A 21,452-nucleotide genomic window follows, 5' to 3' on the forward strand; every position below is an offset into this window, starting at 1 on the left:
GATAAAGGGAGGTCATTAATTGCGGCCACTAATGCTATCAAATCTACTCTAAGGGATCTACACTTGTTTCTCATAGGGTAGTATAAATAGCATTATTAAGAAAATGGACTGAAATCTAGAATCAGAGAAGTCACACTTGAAATTAAGTAAAACAATTAGATGAGCACTTTCTAATTTCTATTCATTTTTCATTTTTATTTAAATTTTAGTTAACATACAGTGCAATATTGGTTTCAGGAGTAGAATTCAGTGATTCATCACTGACATACAAGACCTGCACTTCCTAATTTTTAAGTGTTTCCAAATTTTCTGGCCAAGTCACCACCGCTAGTAATATTGATCTCGTTTTATTTCCATTAGAGGGTGACTTTCCCAAATTCCTGTTGATGTCTATGTAGAGACGGAACCGGGAAGAGAGAACAGGTCTCGCATAGGACCAATAACTATGTGGTCCCTTGTTCCAGGAATTAATTCACCGCAATGAGCATCTTAAGGCTCTTGGTAGAGTTTCTGAGAATCCTGTTTAGTAAGAGTTAGCTCTCTAAAAAGCCAGTGGGCAGTCTGCTTTGTGTTATGTCTCTGGAAACCTAAGGCTGTTGGTGCCTATAGTTTACAGAAGGGAGCCAGTGAGTCTCTTAATGGGAAAGGAGGGCTGTTTTACATGTGAGCATGCATCTGTATGTCATGTGCGTGACCCCCAACCCACTGTGATTTAAGCTTGGTTTTACCCGTGTCCGCCTCCCCCGCACTCCCAGGAAATACCGAAAACGGCTTTGCATCAACCCTTGCCACGCTGGGAGGCAGATTTGTTTTCCGCCGCCTGGATTTCAGACTGGCAGGAGGGGTGAGGAGCAGAGAAGGGGACACTGGGATCACCATTCCCAGATCCCAGCCCGCCTGCTGTTTACAGCGGCGTGCTGCTGCCCCCTACCCAGTGATTCACTGCAGGCAGATGAAGGGTTCTTGGATCCGGTCTTTCTCTGCCACCCCCTCTATCGACCCCAAACTGAACTTTGTAAATCCCGTGTTTCTGTTATTTGTTGTTCAGGAATTGGGAGTCAAGGAACCTGTGTGCTGGCTCTCGGGCCACTTAATATCTTTGGATCTTAGTTTTCTCTTCTGTAAAGGGATCAAGCTGAACTAGATGTGTGCTCCTGCTCTGAGCTTGAAGAGTCTAGGATGCCAGGATAAAACCAGAAGGAAGTCACAGGGTCCGAAACACGTGACGCCCTAATACTCCCAGTAATGGCCAGACACATCTAGACGAAGTAGGTTGGAAAAACAGTCCAAGAAATAACAGGTATTTGCATTACCAAGGAATTACTGCACTTCCTTCCCGCTGTTATTAAACCATAAGAAATTTACCCAACGTGGGGGGGGAGGGGTACAAAAAGATTTCAAAACCAAAAAGAGGTGTTCGTTTGCTGAGAATTTAGGGAGTAGCCTTTCAATCAGAAACTCATTGTGACTCGCCAGGCCAGGATATCTAAGGTAAGGACCATGAAGTGCTGCTCGGCCTCCAGCAGAATGTATCCGACCTTTTACATCAGTGTTTTGTTTTGTTTTGTTTTGTTTTTTAAACAAGGAAGGAAATGATGAGAGAGAGAAATACCACTTGCTTCCATTCATCTGGGAGATCCGGTAGGTACCTTTTCAGTTCCTATTAAGTAAATTTGGAGACAGCTTGCAAGACAACATTTTTCCAAGAGTCCTTAGATCTGCCCCCAACTCTCACCTCTCCCCCACCGTGAGATTGCAAGTGTCCCCGCGCCCATTCAGCGCCATCCAGAAGATTTAGCCCCCTCTCCCATCACAGCCCATTCGCTCTAGACCTCTTGACGTCCCTCCAGCCCCCTCTCTCCCGTGACCCCTTCGCCAACCTACCCTACCTGTTGGGTAGGTCTTATTTCCTGGGAACTCCTGCTGTCATTAGAAGGGGGCACGCCATCGCCTCGGAATCTTAGCTGTCCCTTCCCAATGGAGGGGGCACCTGTGCTTAAATGCGGGTTTCGTGGCAAGCAGAGTCCAGTGGGCAGGCGACCAGGCGCTGCAGAGTTCAGTGGCCTGAGGAAGGGAGGATGCCCTATCCCAAACGCGGCTCTCTTTAGCGGGGCTGCAAGACTTTAGAGCCCCCGGGAAGCCCTCGGCTAACCTAGGAGAAACCGGCCAAACCTCGGGGCCCGGCCCAGCCCGGCTTTCCGTGCTAGGCATGCGGCGGCGGGACAGAGCGCCGCGTCCCCATGCACCGACTCCGGCGCCCAGTCCGACTGCGGCGGAGGCTCCCGCCGCCGCTGCTGCAAACCGGTCTGGCTTCCCTGCAGGGCGTGCGGGGATGGAGCAAGGGGGTGGAGAGAAAAGGGGAAGAGCCTGGGCGGCCGGCGGGCGGGGCCTGCAGCCTCCCCGAGCCGCGGCAGCCGCCGCGCAGACTGCTCTCTCCGCGCCTCGCTCCGACCCAGGCGCGCACGGCGCCGGGACCCGCGCCCGAGCCCGGGGGCGCCGCTGCTCCTCGGCCCCCGGCCCCCCCCCCCCCCGAGCGCGCCGCGCTCACGCCGCGCCGGCCAGTGGAGCGCTCCGGCTGCTGCGGCTTTTTGGCGGCCGCTCGCCGCTCGGTCTGGCCGGAGGACTGGCGGGGAAGGAAGGGGAAAGCGGGGACACACACACTCGCCGCGGCGCGCGCGCATTGCACACTCGCAGCCGCGCGCCCCCGCCGAGGCGCGTCCCGGGCGAGTTTGGCCCCGCGGCTCCGGCCCGGCACCTGCCGGCTCCCCGCGCCACGCCCCGCCCCCGCCCCCGCCTCCGCCGACCCTCCGGCCCCTCCCGCCCCTCGCCGGCGCAGATCTCCCGGCGCCGGGGGGAAGCAACCACATCCAGATAACTTGCAGACTGTGGCGCAACTGGTCTCGACAGCAGAGGCGCCCGAATGCTGCCCGGGTGAGGTAAGTTTCCTGCGCGTCCCCGGCCCCTCCTCCCTAGACCCTCCTCCAGGGCTGGGGCTCGGGGGCTCCGCGTCCTGAGGAACCCTGGAGGTGTCGACGCTCGCACTTTGTCCGCCTGGGGATGGGGGGAGGGTTGCGTGTGGCCACCGAAGTGGGACCTTCATTCCGCTGGGGCCACGGCTGCGCGCTCCCCGCGAGCACCCACCCGCTCGCTCACCACCCCATCCTCCACCCCCCACCCCCCCGGCCGCAGTGACCCTCGGGGGCCTCTGTGCGTTCGCTTAAGTGGGAGCTCCGTCCCCTTTTCAGGGGAACCAGCTGAGTTTGGCAGCAGCAGGAGAGCTCTCCCACCAGCCTTCCCCGCCAGTAAACAGAGGCGAACTTGTCAGGCGCCCCTGGGATCTCAGGAGGGGCTTGCGAGTCGGTGCTCTGGTCATTTCTGGCGCCGAAGCCGGATTGCACAGGTGCGGTATGGTTCCAGCCTAAATGCAGCAGCAGACTTCTGCGTTTCCCCTGGTTCTCTCCCCCCCAGCCCCGTCAACGTGACGCTTCAACAGCTGGGGCGGGGGGGGGTGGGAGTGTGGGGGCAAGGAGAGGGAGAATGCCAGGGTTTGATTCCTCAGGCCGCAGCCGGGAGTCGCCAAAACAGAGGACAGCAAACGTCTGCTTATCTCTCATCTATGCAGATGAGCCTGTTGTGTTTCTTATCCCCCAAGCTCACTTGTCTCTGGTGCCCGCCGTGGTTGGGTAGAAACCTGTTCCAGAGAAGTTGTTTGGATAGGCTGATGAATTCTTCCATCTGATCTACTGAAATCAGGGCTCTTAACAAGGAAATGCTAGTTACTCTGATGCTTTTTGAAGGCAGAGTGTTGCAGACCCCAAATGAGCCCCCCCCCCATCTTTGCAGGACCTTTTCAGCCTCCCAGAGGCCCTACCTCTAGGGCCAGTGACCCTTGAGAGACTGGTTGGGCCTCACAATATGTTAGTCTCCTGCAAAGAAAAAAATCCGTCTCCCCATCTGCACTCCTGAACATGGATTTTGGGAACCTCTCTTGCCCCTCTGGTGACAAGCATCCACTCAGACTTCTCTCGTTCTGTGGAAAGGCTGAAGTGTTCTGCAGTTGTTGGGGAAAAGCCCGGGGGTTGGTTTCATTACCCCTCTAATGTGATGAAGTAAAACAGTGCTCATGGAAGCTTTAGTCAGAGCATTTCCAGCTGAGAGGAGGCCCTGGGAAAAAAATCCTTCTCAGCCAAGTCCATGCCAGTGGCACGTTGAATAAGCATCATGCATGGGCTCTGGGCTGAGGGGAACTGTGTATTCCTGGGCCAGTAATGGGAGTGGAGACTCAGAGTACCCGGGAGAAAGCTGTGAAATCTGAGACTTAGGAATAATGTTGAGAAAGAAAACTGTTCAGAACTGAATGATAAAACCACATTACATTTCTGTCCAAATTAAGGAGACTAGAGGAATCTCATAATAATACCTTGCACCTGAATCAATGCCTTGTTATCTGTGAATGCTTTTCAGTGCTCTCATTAAGTCCTGACCATTTCCGAGGGAGGCAGGGCAAAGATTATTAACCACATACTCAGGAGGAATGTGAGGCTCACCGATTGAGGGACTTATCAAGGTAGTAAGCGGCTGGACTTAAGAGTCCCGGGCAGGTTCTCTGATACACCCCACCCAGCGCCCCCATCACTGTGCAGTGCTCGTTCTGTACTTGTGTACGGTTTCACAATGGCCAGACTGCTTCTGCATTTATTGTGGTCTGCGCTGTCTCAGTGTGAATCACTGTTCACATTCGACAGACGAGGAAACTGAGGTTTAGACAGGGATGTTTTCCACGGTATCCTGTCTAAGCTAGTGAAGGTTACGAGACTAGAACTCAGAGCTCTTGATGTCCAGTCCATGGCTTTGCAGATGAGGCCATTGTCCCGCTTCTGATGGCGAGGAGGAGACATGGATACTGCAACACCCTAGGGACTGTTAGGCATGCCTGCTGATGGCGTGAGCTCGAGTTCTGATACTCTCTTTGGCTGTGTGACCCCGGGGCCAAATCATCACCTCTGAGCCTCAGGTGTTCCACGTATGAAACAAGAGATTCATAGTGAATTCTCTTTCTCTTTCTAGTTTCAGCATTCTGTTTAGCTCATTGTCTATTCCACTTGTAATTTACTCCCCCTTCCCCTTGACCCTGTCCCATTTGGGCAAGGGAAAACATTTCCAGGGCACTTGAGCTTAGCATCTATACTGGTCAATGTTATTATTTAACTTGGAAATATCCTGATGGGCTGATCTACTCTAAAATACGTGTCAGGATTCATTTGAGTATCCCAGTCAACTCATACCTTTAATTTATTTTTAGACTTGGAGTTTGTGTATAGTAAGTACTCAATAAATTGCTGTCGAGTGAAGGGGTGGATGAAATCACGTATAAGGTAAACACATGCTGTAGAACGGAGCATCTCATCATGTGGATTCCCATCACCTGCTGAGCCCTAAGGTAATTTACCTGCAAGAGCTGCGCCTCCTGAAGCTGGCGGGTACAGCTGTCATTGCTCTCCTTCGTGAATACCTCATATAAAGAAGAGTTTTTCTTTCTCCATGTAGACAGTAGACTCATGTCATCCCTGTCATGCTCCTTTGCTTGCCTCCCCCTCCCTGAGTTGTTAGTATTGTGTAGTTGGCTGAAAGACCCATTCCTAGAAATTGACTTGTGCCCTTTTAGGAAAGAGTTAGTCTTGAGATGGAGGAACCAACCACTTTTTTTTTTTTCCCTTTGAGTAAATTTCAAGCAGCTGCTGATACTGGCTGGTGGTTTCAGAGAGGAAACCTAATTAACAAAACCGACCTAGTTTCTGTTCCCCTTTGAGGGTCCTCTTTCCATCCCTCCTTTCCACATACACAAAAGTTGTGTTTTTATTTTCAGAAGGATGACGAAGAAGTAGAATGGTTCTTAATATTATTAACAGATGCAGCCATTGGGATTGAGGTATGTCTTTGTGATAAAGAAATTACCGTTAAATGGTTCAGAGACTTGCCCTCTTTACAGGTAGGACAACTGAGGCATAGAGAGGTGAACTGGCTTGCTCGGGGTCACACGGAAGTTTAGCAGGAGAAGCAGGGCTAATGTGAAATTCTTTAGAAAGTTCATATTTAAGATTTTGCCGGGAGTTCTATGGTGAAGGTACGTTTTGACTTTTAGAAATCATAGAGGTTAACGGAAAACTTCTGTTTACTAGTACTGATTAGTGAAGCGGCATAATTTTAAAAGATTTAGTATTTATATTTTTAAATGTTTGTGTGTTTTCGTCTACTCACTATGATTCTCTTGACTTATGTATATCACCAGACTCAGAATTAGTACTTTGTTCCAACCAGTGCTTGGAGAAAGGGAACTATTTGAATAGAAACACAGACGTATGGTGGTTTTCCAAGCTTCTCTTCCTGGTAAATAAAGCCAGAAGCCAGAGGTGGCACGGCCATCCAGCCGGTAAAGTCATAAATATGTATACATTTCATTTGCATTTTCATTTTGCCTGTACTTTAGTTAAATGGTGAGTCAGAACATTTGATATCATGGGAAAAAATATGTATATTTTTTACTATGGCTAGAACCTTCATTAGTTACACTGTAAAATATCAAGTCCTGAATGTATTTGTTACAGAAACGTATTCTTTGTATCAAATCTGTTAACTGGAGTTAGAAAGAATCCTTTTCTTCAAGAAGCTTCCCAGCTAGAACTGTACGTTATGCAGCTCAGCTGTTCATTTGTGGACTTTTATATGGCAATGCTAAATGCCAGGCGAGTCACAGAGGGAGGAAACCTGGCCTTCTGTTTTAATATTTTTCTTGAAGGGGCACCTGGGTGGCTCAGTCGGTGAAGGGTCTGCCTTTGGCTCAGGTCAGGCTCAGGTCATGATCGCGGGGGTGGGGGTGCGGGGCCCTGGGATGGAGCCACGCATCGCATCTCAGTGGGTTCCCTGCTCAGTGGGGAGCCTGCCGCTCCTTCTCCCTCTCCCTCTGAGCCTCCCCCTGCTTGTGCTCCCTTGCATGCGCGCTCTCTCAAATAAATAAACTCTTTGGAAAATATATTTTTTTCTTAAAAAAATAAAACCTCTAAACTTAATCTGATGAAATCTTTGGAAACACTGGGTAGTAAACAATTGGCTGCCATTGGTGAAGTACTTCATTCAGCCAGGTTCCTTTCGGTTTAAAAGATGAGGCTGGAGCAAACAGGCTCGATTTTGTGTATTCCCTTCTCAGTTGTATCTACTTCTGCCTAGTTCTACCAGAGATGGATAAAGGAGATGGTGATAGAGGAAAACACAGGAAACCCTACTCGAATGGGGTTACTCCTGGGGAATGTGGATTTCAAATATGGATAATAATTGGAACATGCTTCCATGTTTTCTCAGCAGGCAGCGCCTGGGCAGTATTTTGAAGTCAAAACCTGTGCTTTAATGGGCAGCTCTCTGAAGCTTGTCTCTTGTAGAAAGTCTCTGTGTTGTTAATGGGACTGAGTAAACAACAGGCGTGCAGTAGGTTTGGGGGAGTTTACGTAGTGGGTGAGCAAGTTCTCAAGACTTGTTTTCTTTAAGGGTTTTAGAAAGTCACTTGTAAAATTGTGATGAACTGTAAAGCGTGGAGTGGTATCGCTCCCACTAAAACTGGGCGTGTGTGTTTTCAAGTGGAGGCTCTTCCGGCAAGAGTTGAACTTGCGAGCACCAGGGGCCTAGAAAGTATAATTACTCTGAATTGGAACTAAAGTTATGGGACGAGAGATAGGACTGTAAAGAATTTATTTTGTAAGAAAAAGGTGATACTTCAGCCTTTGCCTCCAGGAATGCTGAGCAAGGGGGTTGGGAGGCAGATAGAATTATAGCTAGCCATAAAAATCTATTTCTTGGCTTCATAGACCAGCACAAGGAATCCCCTAGATTCACTGTGTTGAGTAGTAGGTTTTTAAATATTTAATACAAATTTTCTTTCTTTCCTTTTTTAGCCATGCCCACCATCATGATCTCTGGATCTTTGGGCATAACATGTTTCGACCACATCAGGAAACAAAACAGCAGCAATAAAGAGCAATGCTGTCACGTGCTTGAGGGAGTCATAGGCATGTCCTAGGTGTTTCGTTAATATTTGTCAATAGGAAAGTTAGGCATCATGTTTTATGTATCTTTGTATTCTTGGAACTTAGCACTATGCCTGGGAAATGGTGGGGATTTAACGAATGCGTACTGAACCATTGGTGCATTCGAACAAATACCACTCTTCAAAGCTCTGGGACGTTTCATAATAATGCTAATGATTTCATTATTTTTCAGATCGTTTTAGAAACTCCAGTGTTTAAATACTCGTGGTCCTTCATCTTTCATCATAAATAGGGCTCATTCACCAGATCTCCAGCATTCTGTTTCCCTCTGAGGGTCGTCTTTCCATCCCTCCGTCCCATATACAGAGTTGTGTTTTTATTTTCAGAAGAAGAATGCCTACAAATGATCTTTTTCTTTCTTTTTTTTTTTTTTACCTCTTCTTTAACAGAAACAATAATCTGATATAAAATGTGTTATTCCTTTTAGTATATAAGCATCAGGCAAACCTATTTTAAAAGCAACCAGAGTGGCTTTGTAGTGAGTTTGGCTCAGGTACACAGGCAGGAATGGACTTTAAGCTTCTCTAAGTTATTCAGTTTAAGTGTCCCCTCCTCTGGGGAATGTGGCCTTCTCTGATCACCTAACCCTTAAGGGAATCTTCTTCATATGTTTTCTTTTCTTTTTTTTTTTTTTTTAGGATTTTATTTATTTATTTGACAGAGAGAGACAGCCAGCAAGAGAGGGAACACAAGCAGGGGGAGTGGGAGAGGAAGAAGCAGGCTCTCAGCAGAGGAGCCTGATGTGGGGCTCGATCCCAGAACGCTGGGATCACGCCCTGAGCCGAAGACAGACGCTTAACGATTGAGCCACCCGGGTGCCCCCATATGTTTTCTTATCACAGTGGATACTTACGCATGTTTCTTTACTATACACACTAGATGCTTTTACTTACGGGTCCTCCCAGGACCTTGTTTCCCTGTCACCTCTGCTCCAACTCCCATTCAACTCTAGAAACTCCTTGAGGGCAGAGGCCGTGGTTTTTCACACTGTTTTCAGGCGTTTGGTACCAAGTAGGTGCCCAGTAAATGTTTGAACGAATGAATGAGTCCCGTCCATCCTGCTGAGATGAACTGGGTCACCGCTGAGGTCACTCAAGCCAAAAGGTTCAGCTGTGAAGGTTAGCTGTGAGGGCCCCCTGAGAACGGCAGCCGAGGCCTGCAGGAGGAGGAAACAGTGCTTGCTCACATGGGTAGATTCTTGCATGAGTGTGAAGCAGGGTCTCTACTTATAAAGAGCTGTTTCTTTTCGTTTACTCAGAAGTGAATGGTAGCGAGCTGATAAGTAGAACTTATCAAGCATGAAACAGAACATTCCCAAACTGTTAAAACGGGGCCTAAAAGTTCCTAAGGCGTAAACATTTGTCGTTCATAATTAAGACAGCATGTGGTAATCTAAAAGGCAAATCCTAGGGACACTTGAGGTAAAAAAACAAAGAAACAAAAACAAAAAACCCCACTCCATCTCAGCTGATTTTTCTTTAAATGTAGGACCCATCAGTAGCCTGACCCCAGAGAGGAGGCCAGGGCAGTGGTTCTCGGGTGCAGCCCCAAAACAACACCATCAGCATCCCCTGAGACCTTGTGACAATTCTCATAGTGTACCCCAGCCAGCTGAATCAGAGACTTTGGGGCGGGGTACAGTAATCTGAGTGTGAGTTTGTCTCTGGATGATGCTGATGTCTCCCCAATATTGGCAGGAAGTGTTGAATCTGTTGGTCAAAGTAGAAGTCTCCGGAAGCACTCAGGCGAATGCTTTCCAGGTGAATCCCGGGGTGTGTGGAGAAGACGCCATCTGCCCGCTTCTCCAGAAATTCTAGGGAAGAAATAAAACCAGTCTTGGCTTTTCTCAGAGCCGTGTGGATCACAAGAGAACAAACTCCTGTGACTGGATTATGTATCTTGGACTTCAGATGGTCCACAAAAGCTCTTCATAGTCGTGGTCCTGCTAAGCGATGGGTCCTCCCAGGACTGAGAGACACACCCCGTTATGTGGGTGATGAGGCGTAAGACACGCTCTATGCATGATTTATGTTTGGGTGTTGCTCCAACAGGATACCGGGTAAAGGAATGATTTTATGAGCTGGTGGTTGTCTAGGAAGAGGGAATGGTGGCGTTCTGACAGTTTTCATCATATTTCAAGTCAGTTCAACATGCTGGATGTTGGTGGACCGCTTGGCCAAGACAGTGCCAGGTGCTGTGGGGTATGCAGAAAGGTCTAAACCCGGTCTTGCTCGACTTGGCTGAGAACGTACTGTATTCCGGGCACTTCAGAAGGGTTCTGTTTCTTCTTCACCCTGCTCCCCAAAGTGAGCCCCGCATCCCCGCTGACGGTGGAAGACGTGGAAACCTATCGGGATTATCACATACTCCTGTGTACAGAGCCCGTAAGAGGTGGTGCTGAGGTTCTCGTCACAGTTTTTCTGAATTTACGGCCCACATTCTTTTCTCTACTTCACGCTGCTGCACCACAAAATGTAGTTTGGGAAGAAGACATTTAAATGGAAGACCGAAGTCCGTCTAAAATGTGCTTCTCCGACCTGGGCCTCTCTGTGAGCTCTAGATGACGTCATTGACATTGTCCTTGTACTTGGGTATCTCCAAGGCATCACACTGTGCATGGCTAAGACCAGAAGATTGGTTTTTTTTTCTCTCCATACCTGGTCCTCTTGCGGGGTTCCCTAGCTCTGGGGGGGGGGGGGGCACCAAGCCACACGAAGCAGAAACTTGGGAGCTATGCCTGACCCCATGGCATCTCAGCCATCCCGTGTTTCTGTTGCTTTCTGAACACCCCCTCCCCCCATCCATCTGCTTCTCATTGTTCCTGCTCATTGCACCCTCATCCAGCTTCTCAACCCTCTGCTCTATTCTAGCAGAATCTAGGCTCCTGAGTCCTCACTGGCTCTCCCCTCTTCTATCACCCGGACTGCAGCCGGGGAGCATCTGAGGCGGCCACAGAGGACCCTAGACTCGCTGGCCGGATCCTTCCGAGCACTCATGAAAGCAGACAGGCTCTGGCCTCTGTGGCTCTCCAGGTTGGTGGCCTTGCAAACTCCTGCATGGCCTCTGAGAACTTCCTCTTCCAAACCAGTCTCTACACATAGCTTTTCAGTTACTCACATTCGAACTGGAAGTAAAAGGGAATCAGTCTGCCTTGGTTCGGGCCGTTGTAACCGAGTACCATAGACTGGATGGCCTCTAAGCAGCACGCTTTATTTCTGGCGTCATGGAGGCTGCTGTCTGAGGTCAGGACGCCAGCGTGGTCAGGGTCTCGTGCTGACCGTGCATTGTAGCCTCACATGATGGAAGGAGGATGAGGGGGCCTCCAGGGTCTCTTTTTTCCTAAGGGCACTAATCCCATTCATAAGGGTCATGCTCTCAATACCTAATCCCCTCCAAAGGCCCCACCTCTTAATACAATCTTATTGGGGTTGAGGATTTCCACATACAAATTTTGGGAAACTCAAACATTCAAGACATCGTAGGGCCTTTTATGGCCATGTCAGTGCCCTTTAAGAAATGCATCCTGGGGGCACCTGGGTGGCTCCATCAGCGAAGCATCTGCCTTAGGCTCAGGTCATGATCCCAGAGTCCTGTGGCTGAGCCCGCATCAGACTCAGCAGGGAGCCTGCTTCTCCCTCTGCCTCTGCCTGCCACTCCCCCTGCTCGTGCTCTCTCTCTGTCAAATAAATAAATAAAATCTTAAAAAAGTATGTTAAGAACAATGTACCTGTTTTTTTTTTTTTTTCCCTGCCTAAAATTCCTTGATTCGTGGAGACTGCCCATTTGAATTGGCTATTCAAGCGCAAAATGCAGGGAGCCTTAAACTAGGGGCCTCTTGGCTCCTCAGAACTTTGGGCAGCCTGCTTTACCTCTGCAGTAAATGTCCTGATTGCTAAGGGTTTGCTTGCTCCTTTAAGTGTCATGATTTATTAAAAGCTGATATTTGCCTTGAAAATTTCCCCAAAGTTGTGACAAACTTCCCCGATTCTTGGAAAGGTTGTATAGAACAGACCAAGTCTTTTATGTTCTCATAAAGTGATGGCTTTGGAACTACTCAGAGGTGCAAAGCTCTTTGCCCTGGTACCAACTGGCCCCACTTGACTGACTTTGAAAATTGCCTCTGCCTTTTCTTGATTTTTTTCTTTTTTTCCCTTCTGGCCCCATTTCTGTGACTTTCAGCAGTGATACCCCTTCATTCATGGTTTGCTCTGGAGAATCTGTTGTGATCTTGGAAACCAGATAACACCCATATTGCGTGAATTGTGTTGCATTGAAATTGATACTGTTTTTAATGAGAAAAAGGAGTTTTTGAGGGAGGGCCTCAAGAGCTCTATTTGTACAGCAAACGAGCTTTAGTCGTTTCTCATTCACTCAGTTTATTGGCCAATAAAGAATATGTTTTTCTTATGTCTGCGGCTGTTCAGATAAATAAATTGCTACCTTTTTAGGCTGAGATATTCATGGTTCCTTTTTTCTCTTTATAAGATATGTGTTTACTACATTATGGCATAAAGCATACTTTCATACTTTTTCATTTGACTTAAACAGAGTTGTAATTTATGGGTGTGTGGATGACAGTGTGATTTTTAATGTTTAATGCCTTTAGGAGTGGTAGATTACCAGGGGTATTTCTCTTCCCAAGGGAGAAACAGCATAGAAAATTCCTCCAAGTTTCCTGGTGTCCATCTTCCATTGGAAAATGAACTTTAGTTCCTGCAATAAAACAAGTAAGGTGAATATGAGAAATTTAACTTCTTTGGTGGGGGGGGAGTGTAACTTCTTTAAGGAGTGATATGAACCACACTGTTCTTAGGCTTATGAAGGTATCACATGGAAGCAAAAAACCAAGCGTTGTTGCTTTAGCAGGCTATTTTTAAATGATGCTCTTTAATTGTTTTTTCCCAAGACACACAGTTCAGATAGAGCAGTAAAGATTTGTGGGAAATAGAGTAAGCGGGACATCTCTCATGCTAAGGGTTAAGTAGAAACATGACTTTTGTTGAGGTTTGTAGAAAACAATGGAAATTCGGCTTTTAAGGTTTGTGTACAGTTGGGCTCCGTTATTTCGTTTTGCAGCTTCTCAGAAACTCCCTCTCCAGCGTGCCGATTTATAAACATACGCGTGATGCCTCATTTCATTTGGTGCAAACTTTATAGAAGAAAAAGTCACCTTCCGTGTAAATGAGAAGACTTCTGGAAGCATTTTAAAACTGTTAAGTGTTCTCCACGTGCACCTCGAAGCTTCAGAGAGGATGATTAACAGTCCCCGTGGTTACATTTTTACTGGTTTCTTCTTTGTCTACCCCTTCACTGGAAAGTGGTTTCCCCAAGGGGAGGGACGGGCTTCTGGCCCCTGTCGTATTCCCAGCTCCCACAGAGGTGTCCATGTGTCCAGCGCAAAGAGGCTTCTCACTTAACATTGGTTGGATGGACGACGAAATGATTTCCTTAAGCCAGAACAGTCTTTTTTTCAACTTCCAGCTAACCTTCCTTTTTATGATGCCAGCAGTCTAGCCTCTAGCCGTCCCGTTGCCCGTGTTCTTTCCCAGCCAGCAGCCTTGTTCAAGACCAGATTTTCCTTTTTTTTTTTTTTCCTTGCATCCCTCCCTTCTTGGCTGGTAGCTCTCAGAACAATTGAGGAACTCACGCCTCACGAGGTCTCAGGCACTCATCTGCTCCTGTGAATCCCAGCTCTTACCTCTGTGAAAAGTACCTCTAGGATTCCGACGTCATTGTAGCTTCTCTGGTAGATTATAGATTCTGTTGTGGGCTGGCATTGTAGATTATATTAGCTATCCTTGTAGCTGGCACCTTTTAAAAAACCGAAAATATGTCCCTTCTCAGGTTCTAATTGTGCGTCAAAGGTACCCTCATTCTTTTTGCCAACTTCCAAAATTTTAGCAGACTTTTATTTTGCTCATCCTTGTTTCTGTGCAGCGTCCCAAGTCCTGAGGACCTAGAAATGTGTTCTCTTCTCACTTACATTTCCTCTATGAACGCCTCTTACCTAGACTATTGTGACAGCTTCCCACATGGCTTCCATACTCCCCCTGCCTTCAATCAGTCATAATACCGGCTATCAGAGATTAGAATTTTGGCATCATCAGGCCCCCAGACGCTTAGATGCTCTACTGTGCCAGAAATCTCAGGGCTTTGGTTTGGTCCGCAAAACCATCCAGAGTCTGGCGCTCATGGAGCATTCATTGTCATTGTTGTCACTGTCATCCTTGTAGGAGTATGATGTGACCACAGGTGCCATTTCTTAAATGCTTACTGTGTACCAGGCACAGCACGAAAGAAGACATGAAGTTGTGAAGGTTTTCGGTACACTTCGGAGCCATGTAGTCACGTGATGGGTGGGGTGGGTGTGGGTGGAAGGAGATAGGGCTACAAGGGGCTGTTGGAGCCAGACCGGGGACATCTTGTTGGAAGTGCTAAGGAGCGTGAACTTTTCTTCTGTAAGCAATGAGGCAACAACTAGAAGATTTTCATGGACAAGTATTGCGCTCGTGTTTTATGTTAGATCAGCAACTTGGGCTATAGTTTGGGAGATGAGTGAGGGGAAAGGACTGGAGACAGGTGGGGGGAAGGGGGTTAGTTACAGGTGAGATGAGGACCTGGTTAAGGTGGTGAGGGTGGGTAAGAGGGAGAAGCCTGGAAATTTGGGAAGGAGGGTTTATAGGACTGGGTGACCATTGGCGTGTGGATTTTGAGGGAACAGGAGTCGTGGAAGATTGTTCTCTGGCTTTGGGCTTGAGGGGCTGCAGAGATGGGGGCGTGATGGTCAACAGAGTACTGAGAAGAGGCGTGGGTACATGGTGGCGGCAGGAAGGCTGTTATCATGAGCCCAGGATTGAACGTGCATTGGAGATACCTGCAGGATGTCGAGGTGCAGGGCGACTGTAAGGGAAGAGGTCTGTCATGGAAACACGGACTGTGATGGTCCTTGGCTGTGGCCAGTGACTCGGGTCATGGGAGTGGATGAGACTGAGTAGAACACCCAGGTCTAGAAGGAAGCTATCCGAGTGTGGCCGTAAGGACAGAGCCCCGGGACGGACACAGCGTTGCGATGTCTCACCAGTGTCTAAAGCCATGGGATGAAATGAGACTTCACTGGAAGAGTTTATAGACAAAGAAGAGAAAATGTCTGAGAACCAGCATCATTCCCTGATCTTCCTTTGCAGTTTTTTTCTCTATACCTTGGTTTATCACATTTTTTCTTACCGAATCTTACATTTTCTTCTCCATTTAAGGAAATGACCTCAGGTTTTCATGACGCCACCTACATCCCACTGTTCGGGAACCCTCTTCTGACCCCACTGCTTCCCACTCCCCGTTGCCCTGAAGTGATTTCTCAGGCCCACATTCCCTTTGGCTTTCTTGTTCTTCTGAGTCTTGCGGAGCTTTCCCTACAGGCTGACTTTTCATTTGTTCTCAGCTTATCTTTCCAAGCAGACGTGGAGTCCTGACAGCAGAGACCACGTCTTCTTTCGCTTCGTGTTTCCCACCCAACCTGACGGCTCCAGTGTCTTCTGCATGCTGGCTGCTCCCACTGCTTGGGATTGACCTTATTCTCCTTCAGAAGAATGAAGTAGAAAGGTGAATAACTCCAAGGGATTTGTATCAGTTCGCGTACCCTGAGCTAACTTGAAGATGCCTGCTTGCAATGTGTTTGTTGCTGGAATGTTCTATTTCTTCCTGGAGGAAAAAAAAAAATTAATTTATAAAAACATCCACAAAACCAGTGCAGAATTCTTGTAATTTGTTATTCGCACTATTTGAAACTTCGAGCGGAAGGGAAGCTATCTTTTGGCCGCTCCCCTGCACCTAGTCTTACTTAGGGCGAGCAGAGTTTATCTCCTGCTTTCCCTGGGTCATGCTTCCTGTGTTTTTAGACAGCATTTTGCATACATTTGCACAGGCTGAATCTGGATGCAGCAAGAGCCCTGGTCTGCGAAGCAGGGATTCTGGCTCTTTCTGCCCTTCTCCTTCTCCTGACATTTTGGTGACCTCTGGTCAAGTGGCTTGACCTCTTTTGTGGCATTCTTCCCCCCCCCCCCCCCCCGTCCCCCAATCTGTTGAATGAGAATCGATACACTGGCTCCTGGCTAATTCAAAGGCATGTTGTGAGGCCAAATGAAATGAAGGCCTTTGAGGTTCTTAGAACAAAAGCCTCATGCACATTATTTCGTAAGAGTTACAGGTCAGGCTCCGGACAGCCACATTTGTAGCCTGTGGGGAAGCAGATCTGAAGCAGAGGGTGTAGCGTCTGGTGTGCCCGGCTTCCCATAAAAGAAGAATTCTCCTTCCTTATTCCCAGGGGCCAGGGGTGGGAAGTGAGATGCTTGGCTAAAGTCTGATCAGCGTTCCAGAATTTAAACACAGCCTCAGTGTGGGTGAGGAGAGCAACATAGCTTTGTCTTTAAGAAGAGAGATGAGTCTTGGATATGGAGGTTTGTTGAAGAAAGCAAAACTTATGTCTACCTGTTAAAGAAGCAGAATGCTGGTAGGCAACAGATAGTTCACATGACAGATTCCAAACTGGGATAGATGCTCAGTGTATGAAGCAAGTTCATTGCTTACTCGACTTAGATTGTATGGTGTATGGCTGTCATTGTGCACCTTACAGGGCATCTAACGCCATGCCTCCCGTGCAAAGATGGTCAATGTTTCAGTTAGTGCCTGTTTAGGTGGACTAGGAGAAGATCCTAGAAGTCTTCCAGAAGGCACTTTTAAGACCTATGAATCTTTAAAGTTGTTTGAGGCTAATGGGACATTCCTTAAATGAGAAATTAAAACTGAATGATAGCAAAATTTATGGTCTGATGACTCATATCAAATGGGAGAGGGGTTTGGCTGGAGTTCCTCATGTGGGTGATACCAGATGAAAAATGAAAGGATCTCCTACAGTTGAACGTTGTTGGATTAAGGGTTATGACAGTGGATCTATAGTCATGACTTCAGGTCAGAGACCAAAATTTTAATTCCTCGCTTAGCCTGGCAGTCGGCATAGCGGCATAATCATAATCATACAGGTGCACTGTCTTGGTTTTCTGTGCTCAGAGTCAGACTGTGGCCTCAGCATGGTGGACATGGTTATGCACGTGGGCTAGATGGCAAATAGTAGCAACCTCAACGGAGTAAGAGCATAATTGACAGAAGCTGGCGTGACGTCAAAGCAGGGAGAGAGAATAAACGTGCTAATGTCCTCATCTCCTAAAATGGCGGAGTAAGATAGGATTGTTAGAAGTTGGTGGGATTCCAGAGTTGTGCCATCTTGCTTTCCCACCAGTGGTGTGTGAGAGTTCCAGTTGCTTCCTATCTTCATCAACGCTTGGTATGCTCCGTCTTTTGCATTTTTGATACTCTAATAGGTTTATAGTCAGGGCTTGTTGTGCTTTTGAATCATATTTCCTTAATGGCTAATGATGTCGAGCATCTACTTGTGTGCTTATTTGCCATCCTTATATGTTATTTGGCAAGGTGCTGAACTCCTGTATTAATTTTAGTAACTTTTTGGGACATGCCTAGATTTTTTTAGATAGACAATCATGTTGTCTGTGAATAAAGGCAGTTTTGTTCTGTCAAGAAAAATTGGTGGAAAAACAAATGAAGACTCGAGTACTTAAAACTAGGAAGGTAATGCACAAAAGAATTAAAATGTTATGAGGAAGATCCTTGTGGTGAGTCAAGAATAAGAACTTTAAGCACGTTGTCAAGTTACAGAGATGACCACTAAGAAAGCACAACAGAAAATTTTGAGAACAGTTGTCTTGGAAGAGTAGTGGCAGGAACAGGAAAATCAAGAGGGGGTCATTCTCACGACATTTTCTCTATCATTTGATACATTACCTCACACACGCACGTCTTTAATAAATCACTGGTATATTGGGTATTAGAACATAGAGATAAAAAGCAACTTGAAGCAACTAAAATGGGTAGAGTGTAAGACCTGAATAGCATAAAATAAGAAACACTAGGGGAACAGTCATTGATTAGAAAGTTGTAGAAGAGAAGGAAGTGCCCTCAGATGACAGAGCTGATGAATACCTAGCATTTACTTGGGTACTTCCTACATTCCAGGTACTTTCTAACCAATAAAACCGTGTTAACTGGTTTAATAATCATAGCAACCCACGAGGTGGGTACAGTTATCATCATTTTATAAATGAGGAAATGGGGGCACCTGGGTGGCTCAGTCAGTTAAGCGTCTGCCTTCAGCTCGGGTCATGATCTCAGAGTCCTGGGATCCAGCCCTGCGAGCCCCATGTCAGGCTCCCCGCTCAGTGGGGAGTCTGCTTCTCTCTCTCCCTCTGCCCTTCCCTCCTCCTCATGGACATGGAGGCTCATCTCTCTCTCTCAAATAAATAGATAAAATCCTAAAAATAAAACAAAGTTAAAAAGAAGTAAATGAGGAAACCATGAAGCGGAGATTTTAAGCACAGTATTCGAAGCCACACAGCCGGATTTCAGAGCCGGGTGGTCCAGCTCCAGAACCGTCTCTCTTGGCCACTGTTCCGTGTTACAGCTCACTGAGGACAATGGTGTGCCACCCCACAGTGCATTCAGTGCATGATCCTTGATCCTCAAATGGCTTGTTCTCTGAGGCTGTCTTCTAAAGCGCGGCCTAACTTTAGTTCATTCCTCATTCACCAGATGTTTCAGTGCCTGCTAACGCAGTTCTAGATATTAGGATTATTCCTCTTAAGTGAGAGAGGCCCGTGTATAATTTATAATTTACATGTAGAGCATAATTTAATATATAAAGTTAATATGCACGTGAGTGTATCTTGTATACATGTAAGACGAGATATTTACACATGTAATTTAATACAAGATGCTGTGGGGAAACAAAGCAGGAGAAGGGGTGGAGTGATGGGAGCAGTGGGGGGGGGGGTTCTCCAAGAGAGAGCGGGGAGATCCTCTCTGAGGGGAATACGTAGGAGAACTGTCTCAGCAGGGGCTGCTGTAACAAGTAGACCACCGGCTGGGTGGCTTAAACAGCAAGCATTTATTTCTTACTGTTGTGGAAGCTGGAAGTCCAAGATGGGGTGCTGGCAGGTGCAGTGTCGCTGAGAGCCCACTTTCTAGTTCGTAGGTGGCCATCTTCTCACTGTATCCTCATGTGGCAACGAGAGGGGAAGCAGCCCTCTGCTGTCTCTTCTTAGAAGGGCACTAATCCCATTCACCAGGGCTCCACCCCCATGACCTTATTACCTTGCAAAGGCCCTGCTTCCTAATACCATCACATTGGTTAGAATTTCAACATAGGTATTTGGGGGGAAGGGCACAGCCGTTCAGTCCGTAGCAAACATAGTTCTGCATGAAATGGCGAGCACACCACACAGATTTGGAGAAAAGCATTCCAGGCAGAAGGAATAGAAAATGCAAAGCCCCAAGGCAGAGCTCCTCGCTTGAGGTGCTGTGTGGAAACCAGTATGGCCAGAGCTGAGGGAGTGGAGGGGAGAACTTGGGGTCATGACAAGTAGCATCTCATAAACCTGATAGTGACTTTGGGTTTTAGTTTTGGTGTGATGGGAAGCCCTTAGAGGGTTGAAAAAAGGAAAAGGACATCTGTGAGAACGTTCTGCATTGTATCCCGTGAAGAGGCAGTGTGTTTCCAAACTGATGGTGTTTTGCTGGTCAGTGAAAGTTTGAATGAATGAGTGAAATTGCTGGAGCAGTCTGGTCCTCTGTGGACGAGGGAAAATTTCTGCCCGCACCATACTGCCATGTGCCTTCCTTAAAGGTGATTCATTGGGGGCACCTGGGTGGATCAGTTGGTTAAGTGTCCAACTCTTGATTTCGGCTCAGGTCCTGATCTCAGGGTTGTGGGATGCAGCCCTGTGTAGGGGTCAGTGCTCAGGCATCCACTTGAGGTTCTCTCTCTGCCCTTCCCCTTGCTCATGTGTACACACGTGTACACACTCTTTCTCTCTCTCAAATAAATATTTTTTTAAAAAGTGATTTATTGGCTGAGACACTAGTTAAGTGTGGCTACATAGAGATGCTAATTCATGGTACCATTACTGATTGCTTTCTACGTTGCATAAAGTACATGCATTTAAACACCATTAAAAAATTGTGTTTCTTGGCTATAAAGGAATAATTGCAAGGGTGTATTTGGGGACTGGTGTGTGGGGTGCATAAGGAGAGGTTAGAAATTTTGAAGGAAAGGTTTAGCTTGAATTTAAAATATTTGGATAAATGTAGGGATGCCTGGGTGGCTCAGTGGGTTCAGTGTCTGCCTTCGGCTCAGGTCATGACCCCAGGGTCCTAGGATCGAGCCCTGCGTCTGGCTCCTTGCTCAATGGGGAGCCTGCTTCTCCCTCTGCCTGCTACTCCCCCTGCTGTGCTCTCTCTCTTTGTCTCTCTCTCTCTCTGATAAATAAAATCTTTAAAAATAAATTAAAAAATTAAGTATTTGGATAAATGGAAATACTGGATATCCAAATACATTCATTTTTTTTTCAATGAAACGAGAAAAGAATTTAGCAACTATTCTTTCTTTTGCATCCTCACCAATACTTATTATCTCATTTTTATTATAACCATTCCAGTGGGTGTGAGGGGTAATCTCATTGATCTGTGATTTGATTTGCATTTCCCCCATTATTAGTGGTGTCGAGCCTCTTTTCATATGCTTATCGGCCACTTGTATATCATCTTTAGTGAAATGTCTGTTCAGATCCTTTGCCCATTTTTAATTGGGCTGTCTTATTATTAAGTTTTAATAGTTCTTTAGATATTCTAGACAGAAGTCCTTTATCAGATACATGATTTGCAAAAAGATCGTTTGTGTTGTCTTTTTTGCTTTTTTATGATGTCCTATGAAGCATACACGTTTTTAATTCCAATGAAGTCTAATTTGTTTTTTCTTTGGTTGCTTGTGCTTTTGGTGTCCTATCTAAGAAATCTTTGTCAACTACAAGGTCACAAAGATTTATGTCTGTATTTTTCTGCTAGTTGTTTTATGGTTTTAGCTCTTAGATTTTGCTCTTTGGTCCATTTTGAATTAATTTTTGTACACGGTATGGAGTAGGGGGTCCAGCTTCACTCTTTGCACATAGATATCCATTTGTCCCATTAATGTTTGTTGAACAGACTATTCTTTCCCCATTTAGTCATCTTGGCACCCTTGTCCGAAATCGATGTACCATAAACACAAGGGTTTATTTCCGGACTCTCATTTCTATTCCATTGATCTCTGTGTCCCTTCTTACTGCCAGTACCAACTGGATTGCTCACTGTAACTTTGTCATAAATTTTAAGTTGGAAAATGTTGAGTCTCTCAACTTTGTTCTTCTTTTCCAAGATTACTTTGTTTCTTCTGAGTCCCTTGAATTTCTATATGAA

General features: G+C 46.7%; 1 protein-coding gene across 2 annotated transcripts in view; it reads left to right on the forward strand.

Moving 5' to 3' along the window:
* The first annotated feature begins 2,801 nt into the window (after positions 1 to 2,801).
* Positions 2,802 to 21,452, forward strand: part of PIP5K1B (phosphatidylinositol-4-phosphate 5-kinase type 1 beta) — a 294,224-nt gene continuing 275,573 nt past the window's right edge. For both annotated transcript variants that reach the window (XM_057305569.1, XM_048218352.2), the window contains exon 1: positions 2,802 to 2,936. The gene's annotated coding sequence lies outside the window, so the exon portion shown is untranslated. The remainder of the gene's footprint in view (positions 2,937 to 21,452) is intronic.

This window comes from Ursus arctos, unplaced genomic scaffold (genome assembly GCF_023065955.2).
Source record: "Ursus arctos isolate Adak ecotype North America unplaced genomic scaffold, UrsArc2.0 scaffold_33, whole genome shotgun sequence".
Lineage (NCBI taxonomy): Eukaryota > Metazoa > Chordata > Mammalia > Carnivora > Ursidae > Ursus > Ursus arctos.